Genomic DNA, 16,277 nt, shown 5'->3' with positions numbered 1-16,277 from the left:
GCTTGACAGGTCGACTCTTGGCCTTAATGGGCAAACACACATCCCGGCCTGACACGTTTGCCTCTATTTTGAGTGCCGCCCTGACCTGCAGGAACTTGCGGGCTCGGAGATGAAAGGCAAACAGCAAAGACAGGCTTGAGGGGAGTCTTTCACTGCTCTTCTTCTACTTCTTGCTGCTTCAATCTGAGGTTCAAGTGGGACGTCGGAAGAACAGAGGGGAGGGTTTACGCCTCTGGAGAGTGTTTGCAATGAAAGAGCGCAAGAATCATCTGCCCAAGGCTTCTTCCTTGTCCTCCTCTTCCTCAGCAAGTTGATTCCAAGCAGACGCAACACACTGCCCGCACTGTGAAAGGAATAGTGTGTGTTTTCTGAGGGAATCCAGTCCCCTAGGACTCCAGGGTTTTCCAGGCAGACAAGTGGGCTTTCCACAGATGTGTGTGTGTGTGTGTGTCTGTGTATGCGAGTTTGTGTGTGTGCTTGCGCACTGGGGATATTTTTCATCCACGCAGGCCTCAGGAAGCAGTGGTCTGGCCGGGGATCAGCAGTGCGCCTTAGGAGACACCTCTATGGGAGCAGTGTTTGGCCACTGGAACGAGTCTCGCGCACACACTTCGTTTCAGTTACCACTTCATGTCCGTACACATTAAAACACACACGTAAATACACTAATGGACATATGCACACACAGATTTACCTCCTCACCACCATCCAAACACACACGTACACACATGCAGGCTGACCACAAACCATATATCACATTACAGCGCCTCAAATCTCGTCTGAATCCCTCCAGAGGACAGAAAAATATCTGATCTGGGCAGAGGTCAGCATGTGGGCCTCTATGGTGGAAGGTCTTAGTGTTACCAGCCGGAAGCAGAGATTCCCCCTGTAACTCAACTAAACAAACACCTAATTGCTGCTAAAATACACACTGGCCAAGTTCCTCTCCCGCATCTTCAGCATTCACTGTGCTGTAAATGCTGAGGATGCAAAACCCATTCTGTGGTAGCTCTTAAAGCTTAATTCTAGCCACTTCAAACATTATATAATTGATAATGATTCTGGACAACATCCAATCAATTGCTTCATCCGAGTAAAGTATGTGTTGCTCCAGTGTGCACGGCCGCGTTTCAGTCCAACAAGGCCAACAGATGCTCCATAAAATCTATTTCATCCTTACTTTAGTAAATGAAATATAAAATGAGATGACTGTCAAATAAAGACGAAGGATTCAAAAACATTCTGACTGTGCACAAAATGCACTCAGGCTCATAGCAATACCAGTGTTTATAGAAAGGAAGTTGCAGAAGGTCTCGCTAGCTTTATCTTTTAAAACTTCCGTTAATAAGATATTAAACTAGAATTTTATGCTTGACAGATGAAAATGGCTCTAAAACACAATTCTGGGACAGTAAAACACTCTGTATTGCGCCTGTGCTCCTATTAAATGCCAGAAAAAGAATGTAAAGACAACAGTTAACAATGAAATGTCAATATTTTTGATATCTTTTAACTGTTTAAGTCATTTATCAAGCAAAAATAGGAAAATACGGTTGGTTCCATCTTCCCACATGTGAGGATTGGTCACATCTGGTTGGATGTGTTGGTGTTTTTCAGAGTTTATGACTTTTTATAGACTAATGAAAATTAGACAATAAGGTGTAAAATTCATCATATTTGGTTGGACTGTTCATTATCACTTAAACTCATTATACATACAGTGACACACATGTGGCAGGTAAAACAATTTCAGGAGGAAAGTGCAGAACAGGAGATTATAGATGAGTGATTCCCAGCCTGAACCCTCTAAACGCTGCTATGTCTTATGACATGTTGAACATGTCAATAGGTTGTAAGCAGCTCCACCAAAGTGATTTTCCTTCTCAAACATAATGTCCTGAAGGTTAGGAGGATGTTAAACTATCCAATACTGCACAAAAACAGCTCAGTTTTGATAAAACTAGTACATAGAGTACATAATATATAGAAAAACACAGTCTCTATGTATATTAATGCAATGCTCTGTGTGGTGGGATTAAAGTTATTAAGGTGAAAATATCAATTATGCTGATAGTTACATATTTACAGTAAATGCTACAAGGTAAAAGCTGTTCACTACCATCATGCTTTTAAAATTGAAATGCAGTTTGATTGCTTTTTCCCTACTTTCGCTGCCTCAACAGGCATTCCACCCAGAGCCTCGGCAGAGCCGTAATATTGATATCACACAATTGATATTAATGAAAACATATGGAATGCAGCTGCAGCAGCACATTCATCCACCGCAAATGTACATGAGGCGTTCTCAGCGAAATGAACCAAAGCCTGGCGAGCGCTTTGAAATTAAACGCTATGATTTGTTTGCGGTGCAATACATTACACCTGATTGTGTGTTTGCTCATGTGTGCTGGAGACGCGGCTAATGAGGCATTACTGGCGAGGGAAACCCAATCGATGGCGTGCTGTCGCCGGACAATGCTGATCAACTGTACTGTATTGACTGCATTTCCCCCTCATTAGCTTCTATGAGGTGTGTGTGTGTGTGTGTGTGTGTGGTGCGGGGGAGGTGACGTGTGTTTTGGGTAAACACACTCAGGTGGCAGCGCAGGCCTGTGCCATGTCTCTGCTGTGCTATGTAGGCTGGTAGCAGGCATGGGGGCACTGATTACTCTTATTAACACGGAGGGTGTCAGGCACCGGTCCAAATGGCACCGCAGCGACTGTTAGCTCACACATACACACTCATGCACACACACACACTCGCATACACCCCGTTCAAGTCAAGAGCCTGAGCCAAGAGTCCCAGCTGAACCCTGCCCTTAGGCCCTATGTGTTGCCATGAGCTCAGGAGGGGATCTTTGTAGTGAGCTGTCAGAGTTTTAACGACTAATATGTAGCCTCGTCGCTCTCTGAAGTTGTTGTCTCCGATGCCATTCCAAAAAAAAGCCCCCCCCCCTCCCCAAAAAAAAGACACCTGCTTTTGCCAAATCCCTGAAGGAATATTTCAGTTGCAGAAGCTTGAAAGACACTGGTGTCTCATTTGAATGTTTTGGGTGAGGGCTACCTTTCATTCTTCCTCCCCCCCCCCACCCCCGTCTCCCTCCGTCCCCACCCGCAGCTGACCATTCAAAAACCAACGCATGAAGCCATTTAGAGGCTTTTTGGTCCACAGCCAAGTTTCACAAAATGCTTTCAACTCGGTGAATTCACAATGTACCACTCAGCCTGGCAGACACTGAGCCAGGGTACATGCATTCATACTGTTCATTGTGTTGATTTCTTTATTATTATTTTTTTTAATCTAGAGTCTCGGAGAGTGCATCGCTTCGTCTTACCTGATTTTAAGTTTACAGTATAATTTAAAAAGCTAAAGCCCACAACAGAATTTTATTAGTTTTTTTATCAGGGTTTAGGAGGTGATGGTGTTACGCCTATTACACTCAGCCATTTTCTCGTCTTCCAGCATGGCAACACGGCCCTCCTAACCATTTTTACTCTCAGACTGTTTTTACCCAGAAAATGTGATGAAAATGATTTTATTTGTAAAAACAAAACTAATAAACATCATGTAAAACTGACATAATTTTAGCAAAAATTCACAATGTCAACATATTTCCAGGAGGAAATTTGTATTTACATTAAAAAATGTTTATATTTCATTACAGGCTTTGGTGTAATGCTGCATTCATGCAGCGTGGGACAAAATGGGAAAATCTTACCTGCTGCATTACTCCAAGGTAAATAACCTCATTGCCTGGCATGTTATCTCACTAAATAAATTGAAATAAAGCGTACATTAGCTGTTAGCAAAATTAGCTATTTATCATGGTCATGTTTGTAGTGGTTTAGGTAAGAGAAACAAGAAACAAACCCCCCCTTTTTAGCAGTGTTAACAAGTTTTAACTGCTTGATTCCACCGGGCACAGCTATGTCGTGTTCAGGCCACAATGCAGTTTTGTTCTGTCCTCCACGTGACTTAATTTAAAGTAAGTTTCATATTAGTATCTACAGTTTGACTGCAATGCGAAGCGAGTTTAATGAATCTTTCCTGAACTCATTCACTTACAATTGGACAGTCTGAAACAACTGAGTTAGTGAAAGAATGAACTTTCCCACCACTCTAGCTACCAGTATTAACTGCCTTTTCTTCTTCCCAATTACAAGTAAACCCAGAAGCCTAATTGGTGCAACAAGTTCAGGGACTAGTTGTTTTTGAAAGGCATTCAAGGAAGTGTTGGAAATCACTCGCTCAAGGAGGCTTAGAGAACAGACACCAAAATTCTACTTCATCTCAAAATAACTCAGAGGGGAACAGCAGGAAATGATGGTTGTACTTTGCTCCAAGAGAGCAACAGTGAAGACAGGCTGCACTGGGAAGCTCCCAGCAGGAAGTGTGTTTAACTGAGTGTGAAGTAGGGCGTCGCTGAAAATCAAGCATGCATTGCTCAGCAAACCTTGCTTGGGTCCAGACTTTTGAATCCACCCACTCCACCGAGTTGACTGATTTCGGTCTGGCATCATGACATGAAACAGCGGTTTCCCATTTTGAAAAAGCAATCGATCCAATGAGCGTCGCGGGGGGACTAATGCCGTCGTCAAGCTGTGTGCTGGAATCATTTTACATAGACGCCATGTCTTCTCAATATCGCCCAATATCTTAGTTTGTCTTTACTTGGCTCTGCTCCACTCTGAAAACCCCGGCAACTTAAAATTTTGTCAGATTTAGGTGGATATGTTGGTCTGTAGTGATTGTTTAGGCAAAATCGAATCCCCCTCCCCCACCGAAATTGGTTAGAGTAGAGGCGATGTCAGACTGAAGATGGAAATAGAGTGCAACGACAATTCTGTCTGATATCAAGCAATAGCAAACCCTCTCAGATAAATAAACATTGAAGGAAAAAAAATATGTATAAGATGCGATGTTCCTCACAGCCTCTTCCATGTTGGTTCCACAGTGTCTGTATCAGGAGAGCCCAGCTCCCCGACTGTAAGATGATTGGCTTCCACAGAACTTATTAAACATAATTGCAAACTAATTAGTACAGCGATGGCTTGGCACCTCTGTCTAGTGCCAGACACTCAATGTGGGTTTACAACATGCATTTAAATTTTACACTAATTACCAATCCCTGATTAATTCATGACTGGGGTGTGCTTTATAATAGTTATTAATAGGGCTGTATAGATTAGATTAGGAATTAATTTCCAAATAAAAACCTGGCATTACATGCATGGGGAAAGCCATGTGTTGCAGAGCGACCTGTACACACTGATGTATGTGTTGTGTCACAATGCATTGGCAAGGCACTTTGATTTAACAATCGGGTTTGCCTTTGTGGAGCGGCAATTTGTATGAAATCACTTGATCTAATGAGGATTTGCTTCAAACCGCTCGTCTAATGAGTGTTTGCGTTGAATCCGCCGCTGAAACAACTGACTGCACCCACAAAACAATGCTAATAACGCAAAGCGAGATTTAAAATCCAATCTTCACAGCCCTACCTGCAGTGGACCGCCTAATTATATCAAGGGCTAGTTTAAAACAGACTGTATATGACATATCGCTCTGTTATCACGCCATCCTCCACCCGGGCTGGGGGTCATTAGCGTCAAAAACCAAAAAGCCCTGCTGGATGGTGACCTGCGAGGTTCTCCATCCTGCTCTTGAGGGATTAATCCTGGCCCACTCTCCTTGTCCTTCTCTCCAACAACTAATGGTCACAGCATGGACCTCACAATGCTTCCCTAATTTCCACTAATTGAACGGTCGTTAGCAGCCACAGGCCTTGGCACCGGAGCATGCGTGGGTGTGTGCGTGCGAGTATACGGATATGCATGTATGCGTCTTCATCTAAGTACACGTTTGCCCCTGCATGCACGTGTATCAGAGTGTATTTGTTCTGCATCAAATGGCCTGGCACCGTTCTGGGGGGGGGGAGGAGGGGGAGGGCGTGCAGGGCACCGGTGGCACAGGGAGATCATTAATTCGCCCTGCCTCTCTGCACGGCTTATTTTGATGTTTTTGTAATGAGCGCCTGCTAGGGAGGGTAAACAGCGAGACTCGTCGCGGCCCCTTTGATGTCAAATGATGTGAGAGGCGATGAGGGTGGAAAAGCCGTGGAGGAGCAGGTCTGAGGAAGGAGTGGATGCTGAGAGGCCCGCGAGGAGCGGCGAAGATGAGGAGAAATTGCTCCTAGGTCGAGTGGCTGCTGGTGATTTCCTGTCACACACACAGGAAGGTGTGACGAAACTAAGTTGGGTGTATGTGTACTTGATGTGTCTGTGTGAGCTCTGGCTTCATGCCCATTCAAACTAAGGGAGCCCCGAGATAACTCAAATCTCTTGGATATTAAATAATCAGGGATTATGTGTTGCTTCTCAATTATAAAATAGTTGTGACAGTTTCATTGGGGGTGGAGGTATGAATAAGACTCTAAATGTCAGTCTTAAACCAGAGAGTGTGTTTTCATAGAGCTGTAGACCTGGACAAGGACTTGATTCAGACTTAAGTCACAGAAATTATGACCAAGATTGGACACTGATTTGATTTGATTTATTGGACTTATTGGACAAATTAATTTTGTCCTAATGATGGTGCAAGAGGAAAGGTCATCCTGAATGGCTGCACCAAATTTCATGGCAAGACTCCCTTTGCCATCCCTAAAACAGCTCTGCTAGCATTGCTAAATGCTAAAAAGCTTCAAAAGGAAAATGTTCAGTGTTGATTTTAATAGTCAGGATTTGAAGACTTGGATGGGAAGACAATGCTTGACTTGCAATTTGCTATGAGGACAAGATTTCAACTTTTCCAACCTGACTTGTTTTAATATGATTAGATTAATGCCATATACTGTGATTGTGACGCCTCTTCTGTCCACTTTCAATTAAAGGGATTAAATGGCCCCCAAAAAAGCTAATTAATGATAAATTAGTTATTTTCAAATCCCTGAAAAATAGATGGAAGAGACATGAAACAAACTGACATAGTAAGGCTTTTTTGAACCAAATATTTTAAGTATTGTGTAAAGGTTTGGCTAACAATGGTCAAGTTCATGGATGAACATAATCATCCTGTAATCATACTTTAATTTTCGGCCCACAATTAGTGTCATTCCTGTTGTGGAAATTTTTGCATTTTTCACTCAAGAACACACAAAGATACAAGATAACATTAAACAAGGTGACTTGTTTAAGCAGTTGTAGTTACTATACAATCCATCACACAATTAGTAACAATTATACACATGTCCAAATACAAAAATACAAAACAAAAGGTAAGAAAGCTTGTTGTTCAACCAGCTCTTTCCCTAAAGATTGTGAACACAAACCAGACAGCAAAGTTAAAAACAGTCAGATCCCTAAATGGACACTCCCACAAACTGTTACACCTTCTTACAAACAGTTAGATAATCTCACTGAAACCTAATAGTCAGTGACTTCAAACGAGGACATCCTTCAAATTTAGCTTGTCTAGGTACCTCATGATCCGCACAGTTTCTAAGGCAGTAGGCTTAAGTCAAAGATATCTCCCTCAGTCAGAAACAAGTTCAAGAGTTCAACTAGCCTAGGAGGAGGATTTCATATACCACAGTGTCACAGTGACATTACTGACACATTGAATTGAGAATAAACCCCTTAATGACCTTTGAGCCCTTAGTTAGAAAACAACATTTGTGACACATATAATATATACAAGAAATACATCAAATGATAACCACTATTTACATCCCACTTATTTAAACTCAATGGCAAATGATCAACAACTCGTCAAATCTGAAAATACAGTCTGTAGTTTGTCTGCCAGCGTCGAACCACAACCGACTTTCCTCCTCAGTCATTCCACGCACACGCTCACACAATAAATTCAAAGTTCCAGGTAAAATTGTAACATGCGCTTCCAAACTCTTCAAGTAAACAGCTTCTGGGTAAGCAATAATGATTACTTAGAGTGGGAGATTGACAATTTTCTAATGTTAAATTTGTTTCATCCCTTTCTGCCCCAGACTTGCATTGGCGTCTCAGTTGAGTTTAATTTCAGGTTGGGAAATATCAGTGGTTAAAGTGGGCTCTTGATGTTGGGGTGACTCACCGAGGTGGTTTGTGTTACTCGGATCTACTTTCAATCACTCGTCTCCTTTTTTTCAGCCCATTTTTGTTCTGATTCCTTCATTTGTCAATCTTTCTAGTGTATCTGCTCAGTCCACTTGCGTCTTTTCTTTACGGTCTCCCTCACCTCTATCTCCTCGCCCTTACTGTGCCACCACCGACCACAATTAGACCCCTCCTCCGCTGTTTACCGGCGTGGCGCGCCGAGGCCCCAGCCGAGGGTGACATCTTGACAGTTTCCTGTTATGCCGCAAACAAAAGGGCCTTTTTGAATGATGAGCTGTTATTATGTAAATGGCCTCTGACTGATACGGTCTTAGCGCAGCAGAGTCCCGTAGTCCGGTCGACGGCGGTGGCGGCTGCCGTGATAGTGATCATTTTCATGATTGCGGGGACCTCAGAGAGGAGAAGAGTGACCGGAGGTTACATTGGATGACTAGGTCTGTTTACTGCACAGTGAATGACCCCCATATGGAAAACATAGCTTAGTGCCTTTCACTCATAATGAATTGACTTTGGGCGAGAACATTTCAGAAATAGTTGCGCTCAAGGTGAAGAAGTTGCTGGTAATTTGTTTCATAGGAATGATATACAGAAGCAGGCATTATATACTTTTTACTGGTGGATTTATCCCATATTTTATCGCTTATATTAATCCACTTTGCACTAGCAATGTTTAATTTAAAGGGGCATTCCACCATTTACACATGAAGTTCAGTTTACCCGTCATGGTTGGTCCTACTCAGCCTTTGGCGGAGCCTTAACAAGTCTGAGAAAACAACCTTGATGGTGTCATAGTGATGTCATTGGGATTAAATTGGATTAAATTTGGGTTGGTGTACAAATTTACAACAGAAAGTCAGAATTACAGATGTGGGCATTTACCAGGCAGTGAGGTTTGAGAAGATGCTATTGAATTGCATCATGGGAAATGTAGGATCCATTATGTGGATCTAATAATTGCTATTATTATTTTTAATCTGTATTTTGTGTGTCCACCAGTTTGTAAAGGAGTGAAATTGGTGGAATATATATGAAATAAACCAGCGATAAGAGAGACAGAGCATGGACGTTCTTTATTTTTATTCAAGGTGTGCCACAGATTCAAGTGTGGAGAATATTTTGTTCAGTATTTTAACAACATTTGAGTATTTGCACTGAAAGATGGAAACCTCTCTTGGACGTTACAAGTCCAACTGTCTAATCTGATGGTTCGTCTTCTCGTTACCCCTCATCAGAGGTCGGATATGTCTATGGGTTTGGAGCAGTTTAGCCAAAGAGGGATTTTTCCTTCTTAGATTGTTTATTTGGCTAGTTTTAAAGGTTTGCAGAGATAAAATAATCCAATAATTCACAAAACAAAAAAGCAAAGATTAGAGGAAAGTCTCAGAAAGGCAGAAATTTTGCTTCCCAGTTTTCTACCAGTTAGATTTAACTTGCGACTCATTGGCGGACTCCGTTGGAAACCACTGCTCCAGCTTTTGTTTTTGGATTGGAGCATATTTTGCCTGAGTAGTTCAACAGACGTTCAGTAAAAAGTGAGACTTCTCTAAGTAGCATAATGCCTTGTCTGTTTCATGAGCCTAGAATAAGATACTTCAGTAAGACATGATAATATTGTTGCTGCATTCCTGTGGGCTAAGAACTGTTTTTAATTGATTTTCTGTAAATAAAGCCTAGGAGGCCCTACAGCAAAGGCCTAGCGCATGAGGACGTGTGTGCTTCAAAGCACAATCTAGCTTTCTGTGTATCTTTATCAGTGTGCGTGTGAGTGAGTGCGTATGAGTTACATATGTGCGTATGCCTTTTAAAAGTGTGTGTGTGCAGGCCTGTGTGGTTGCAGTGACTCACTCTCCCTACCAGCCTGACCTCCGCGCTGCCCACACACACAAACAGAGAGAGAAACCCGGCGCTAGCTTTGTGCTTTCTCATCAGCCGACCTCTGACCCCTGCCAGCAGCCTCTCCGACGTGGAGCTGAGCCGTATTAACCTGGACCTCTTCTGTTTCCAAGCACAATCATCCGTCCGCATAACAACCATGGCCGCCGAATCTGTCGCACCGCTACTCCCCGCCATCACGCAGGGGTAGATGTGTAATAATACATGCATGCTCACACCGCAAATAGGCGCCTCGCCGCTGTACGGCACACCTTCGCAGGGAGATCAGAGAAGAAGAGAGGGGGCGGGTGATGAATATGAGGAGTGGGGGGTTGGGTGGGTGGGGAGGGGGGGGTAGTGAATGGAAAAGGGAGGGAGAGTGCTTGAGAAAGAGGTGTTGTTGTAGACGAGGTGTGTTCATATTCTTCACTTCATTGGGTCTCATTATTCCTCAGCATGGGTGTTGTGAGCATGTCCATGTATGATTCATCCAGAAGCACCTCAGCATGGCTCAGGGAAATTGCCCCGCATGCTACACACACACACACACACACACACACACACAGAGTGCACAAAATGTTAATGATATTTGCTCTGTCCATGAAATAGACTGACCAGATGAGTCCAGATGATTATTTCATATTGAATTTGTCTGTTAAATTCACTTAAACATACGGAGCTGTGACCAAAAATCTGCTTAATAAGATACTTTGATGTTATAATGGCATATTTGTACTCTTATTATAACATCCCAACTTATTTATTTCCTGTGAAAACACACCGGCTCATGTCGTTTACAACAAGATTGTTTGTAGTAACAGGAAACTTTCACGTGTTTTAATGAGAGGAAGATCCAGGTAAAACCGCATCTTGAGCGTTGGCCGCAGCTTAACGGCATTAAAATTCATAAGCTATGTTTTTATAGGTTTATAAAATTATTTTGAGGAGCATTTATACCCATATTTGATAGCAGACAGTAGAGATATGACAGGAAATCACAAAAATTAAAGCTAAACAATTAAAAAATATGAGTGATTATCAGTAGCTGTTTCATCCAGCCTGGTGGTTACCGAATCATATAGAAGCACCTCAACACAAATGTCCTCTAAGCAAACAGAAGAGCCTCCGACAGACATTTATAACCAAAGGGTGTAAATAAAGGATGGATGTCGCTTCCACATCACTACAGATGAGTGATGAAAAAGAAATCGTGACCTCACGGTTCTTGCAGCCAATTGACAATCAGAAGAAGGGCTCTGCAGTTTACTAAATGTGTCTCCTCTGCTTCTAATTTGCTGAAAAGTCACACAGTAGTCATATTTTATCTGTGAAACACTGAACTCTCTGTGCTGAATTGAATTTTAGGAATAATTCAAATACACTGGAAGTGATGTGACTACTTAGACATATTATATCCTTAATTTCATGCATTTTCTTTTGAAGAGTATTGAACTGTGAACCAATAGGATATCAGTTGGGTCTTAGTTGAATTGGTTGTACTTTTTATTCTCGACAGATACACAAGCATGTAAACACCAGAGGGGAGACAGGAATCAGTTGAAGGTCTCAGATGGCTGCTCTGACCTCAAAAGTTCAACAGAGTTTGCACATTGACATCAGAGTTCATCGAGCAACCTGCAAGCTACAGTTTGTCCAGAAAATAGAGACTCCAGGTATGTTCATTCATGTGATACTCTGAAACAGCTGTCAGTAAGTGTCTTTCCACCCACCTGTTTTTATGACCATCATTTTACACATTAAAAAAAAACAAGCGGAAATGCCAGAAATTAGAAAAAAAACAACCCAGAAATTAACGTTTTTATGTTTCGTTGCAGCGGAAAAGTCGATAAAAACAAAATGCGCCAAAATGCAATGGAAACAGATTTAGTGAATAAATCATGACTTATATGAACTGTCACTCAAACCGCCACGAAAAACAGTGGAAATACAGGAGACCGTAATGTTCCTCAAATTAATACATAAAACAAACATATTTGCCATGTTTCCATCACATTTTCTACATGGTTTTCCACCATTTGACTGGAACTCTTTCAATTATCAGCTGTTTATCTCAGAGCTCCTAACTCCTAATATTCACATAGCAGTAATGGATGGAAACAAGCATCAGATTTTCTGTAAATTCGGTTAAAATTTAAAAAATGTAAGGTCAGTATCCATCAGTGTGTCTTTTTTTTTTTTTGCCAGATTACATGATTGTGCAACCAAAACTACTTATCATAATGTATTGCCAGGTATCAAATTGTGCATTTATGCTTCCAAGTGTGATCACACTGTAGTGGACTCACTGTTACATATAGTGTAGGTGGCTTTGTTTGCGGTCAAAAGTTGCCTTCCAATTTGTGCATAAAGACGAACAAACATCCAAAACGAACGAGTCTTTATCGTCCCACAAACTCGCTGATCAACACGTCCCACACAATCACAACACACTCACCCACCTTTCATCCTCCGCTGATCTGCAGCCACACAGCCAACACACCCATCATCTTAAATACTCCACTAAAAACACACACACGCACCTGAACACACACACACACATATACTCTCACTCTCCCAGCCAGACCAGTATTTATGAAGCTGCCCGCCTGCCTATCTCTTCCCCAGCCCGGGCGAATGATTTTCTTTGAGTGCTGTAACTATCATGTCACACCATGTTGTCATTATAGTGATTGCCGACGGCCCTGATAACCTCCCCGCGGTGATTTGTACCATTGAGGAGTAGTTTCATTTTTCTCTCTTTCTCTCTGTACTCTCGTTCTCTCCTCTCATCTTGATTGCGGCAGCTCCCATCAACACCCTCGCCTTGTTTGTAGTTGTCGGTGAAAGAGATCTCTCCTCCATGTGCAACATTTCATCTGCCAGCCGAGGGGAGACGCGACTCCATCATCCTTCTCCGCTCCTTCCGCCCTCCCACCTCCTCTCCTCTCACGTCACTCTCTCTCTCTCTCTCTCTCTCTCTCTCTCTCTCTTTCCAACCTCCCTTTTTCTTCCTCACATGCTCCAGCTCAGTCATCTCTCCCTCCTCCCAAGTCCCTTCCCCTAAACTCTTTACCCTGTACCTCACATTCCCTCTGTCTTTCTCTGTATCCCCTTTCATTTCACAGAAAGCATCAGCCATCTCCTGGCATGATACGGCTTGCCATCAGCACTGTTTACCGCTCGCCTTTGATAGAGGAATCAAGCTCTCCCCTCCCTCCTTTTCTCTCCCCTCTTTTTCTTTGTTTTCTCCCTCCTTTATTTCTGCCTCTCCCCTCCTCACGTAAGTTGTCATTTGTTGCCCATTGTCTCGGTGGTATTTAGTGGCGGGGAGATTAGGCAGCTGTGAATGGACTGCAGCTGTCTGTGCTGGATTAGGGGAGTTTAATCAAAGTATTTTCTAATGCGCCTCGTAATGATGATCCATAGGGACGAAGGCTCTTTAACAGATAATGATAGCTAGGCTGGCTGCCGGAGATGACTCGCTTGGAAGCACCACAGTCGGCGTCTTATCGCTGCTTTATATAGGCCCGGCTTTGCTATAAGAAAGTGCTACATAATAGTCAGTTAGCCAAAATAGTTGCCTTTCAGGAAACCACAGCTTGGATCGGAAAGCTTCGTTTTGACTCACTTGCGCGTTGGAATATTCCTGTTTTTATTCTTAAACGTCACTTTTGATGAATATCTGTTTGTGTAATTATAACAGTAGAAACAGGTGTTGATTTTCCCCTCCTAGTTATAAATCTGGTGTTAATTTGATGCCTCCTTCGCTTGACACAACCAAACTAATGTTTGTGTACTTGGCTCTCTTCTGGACTTGGCTTTCCTCACTGAGTACGGTGTGTTGATGACAATTTTACGAGCCTCTCAATCCTTCTGCCAGCAGGGTCAAATTCTTTTGACTTATCTGCAGGTAACCTCAGCGAAAACATGATTCATTCGAATGAGAAACAATGTTGGAGTCGTGTTCATCTTTTTCTATTGCACATGCAACATTTCCAGAATAGACAGTGGTGTTATCATAACTAATGTTTTAACACTACAGTACTTGATAGTAGTGTTGCAAAAGATTGAATCAAACATCGAGTTTAAAGCAGTAATTTTACATTAATGTCTCCATTTCAGTTTCACCTCACAGGACACAATGGTGGAGGGTGCATTGATTGGAATATATTAAAGAAAAGTAAATATTTGAACTGTTTTCTGTCTCCTGACAGTGGAGAGAAATTCATTTGGATCAGATAAGCAAAACATGACAAAACAGTGTGAACCGAATGTTTAACTGAATCCCAGTCAGGGGTGAAAGAAGAAACAATTTTGCTTGTTTTTGATATTTGTATATTCTATTTTTATTAGATTCATTTCAGCTTTTTGTTTTCTTGCCAGATTTGCGATGGAATTTTCCTTGAGGTGACAACAACATATGCAGATTGTCTTGTTACACTTTTAGCCGTGTTAAACATTTAACAGTCGCATGTTACAATATTGATCATGAATATTGGTTGAATTACAAGTGAGAGTTCAAAATTGTTCACATTTGGCGCAAAGTTTGGTGATACTTTGTTTGATAGATCCCATAATCTGCCAAAAATTCCAGAGAAATGAAGATAAGTATGTGTAACTGTACATTATTGGAAGTTCTTGGAAAAGTGTTACTAATTATATGAAAGTTGGAGTCCAGTTAGTCAGTGGAATACGCCGAAATTTAAGATGTGTCGACAGAGAAGCATAAACATCAACAAATATGGAGGATAACGTTTCCAGTACTTTTCCAGTCATTAAGATTTTAGCAGATATTGTAAGAAAAGTTTTCTGTAAATCAACAAACACTTTGCAATTTCCAGACATGAGTTACATAATGTTAATCATACGGCCCGAGCCCTGCTGAAGTGAAGTTATGCTGCACCTTGCTAGTTTTAAATTCAGAAATCTAACAGCGTCTCTTACCTGTGTCTGAAGAAAACAGCAGCGACTGTTTGATACGACTAAATCTAAGAGCGATTGTGTTTGTGCTTAGCGTTGATATGCAAAGAGAACAGAAGGCGAGGTACACCACGTGGAGGCCGGCAGACTAGCACGGCTCATATTGGCATACAGTAAAACACAACATGTTGTGTTGAAGATTATAGCTCTTTCTTTGGATGAATGGCTCCAAAATGCCACTTTACTCAGCCGCTCACACACACACAGTCACAATCCACAGCTATTAATAGACTCGTCTACCTCTTCAAGGACACTCAGAGTTGCTCAACCCTCACTAGTAAACACTCAGGAAGCTCTTTGGAGTCAGACTGTATTCTTTTAAATCAAAAGTTTTGCTTTTTTGAAGCTAATATAAGGCTCTGTGGTTTCTAAGGGGATCTTATCTACACTGCAGCAAGATTAGCGGAGCAAACTGAAGCAACATGGTGGTCAACGCAGACAAATGTTGATCAGAAACTCAGGATATCAGGACTAAAATTAGCCAACAATATCAGGAACAACAACTTAGCTGTTTGAAATATATTTATTCAGAAGTATTTTATTTAAAAAAGCTTTGGTACATGGGATAGAAAAAGTGTTTGCAGCCTACAGAGCGGGTCAGCTTGTCACTAGAGGTCTTCAATGAGGAGTTAGCTTAAGTTAGATAAGTCTATATATTTTCCCTCTTTCTCCTTTTAAAATCTGCTCCGGTGGAGGTTTATTTAAGAGACAGACTTGATCATCAACCCCAAACTCAAAAGCACTCCTCATCCAACCCATCAAGTTCCTGCACTGGGTGAACGGGATGATATAGCACCCCGACAGAGCCGGCATATGGAGCTGATCGCCTCACAGCCAGCTGACTTCATTTTGCACCTTTATTACCAATCATTACAGCTAAAGACAGACAATATCTATTGCAATGGGAATCAAATTACTACGGATGCAGTCTCACGTCACATCTATTAGTCTTTCAAAGGTGTTTTTCTTATGTGTAGATTGCACAGTTAACTGAATATGTAAAACCGCATTATATCTTGCTGATGAAATGTGACTTCACTCTTTTTTTGACCTATATTGAGATCTGTAGAGAGCAGTGTAGTAGTAGTAGTAGTAAAAACAATCTAAATGGTAAGACTGGGACTCTACCCCTTGAGTGCATTTCCTCTGCTTCCACTCTCTATGTATTTTTTTTATTTCCAGTACAGCTTTGTATTTCCACTTTTTCACAAGCAACGGAAAAGAGGTAAGTAGCTGTGAGAGTCTCCTAACATTCAGGACAGCTCCTCAGTTCGACTATCTGCCTTATCTACCTCCACTATTTTGACAGTGCG

At 41.9% G+C, this 16,277-nt stretch overlaps 1 protein-coding gene across 15 annotated transcripts in view; it reads left to right on the top strand.

Annotated features, from left to right (window-relative positions):
- The window catches only part of pou3f3b (POU class 3 homeobox 3b), a 191,259-nt gene that overhangs the window by 72,621 nt on the left and 102,361 nt on the right, over positions 1–16,277 (top strand). For 9 of the 15 annotated variants that reach the window (XR_010926108.1, XR_010926110.1, XR_010926103.1 and 6 more), the window contains 2 exons: positions 3,666–3,737; positions 11,501–11,657. The exons of 1 other annotated variant lie outside the window; for it this stretch is intronic. The gene's annotated coding sequence lies outside the window, so the exon portion shown is untranslated. The remainder of the gene's footprint in view (positions 1–3,665; positions 3,738–11,500; positions 11,658–16,277) is intronic. 5 more of the 15 variants (XR_010926104.1, XR_010926118.1, XR_010926113.1 and 2 more) reach the window with 4 other exon arrangements.

Source organism: Thunnus thynnus, chromosome 24, assembly GCF_963924715.1.
Source record: "Thunnus thynnus chromosome 24, fThuThy2.1, whole genome shotgun sequence".
NCBI lineage: Eukaryota > Metazoa > Chordata > Actinopteri > Scombriformes > Scombridae > Thunnus > Thunnus thynnus.
This window is presented reverse-complemented; position numbering and strand designations above follow the sequence as displayed.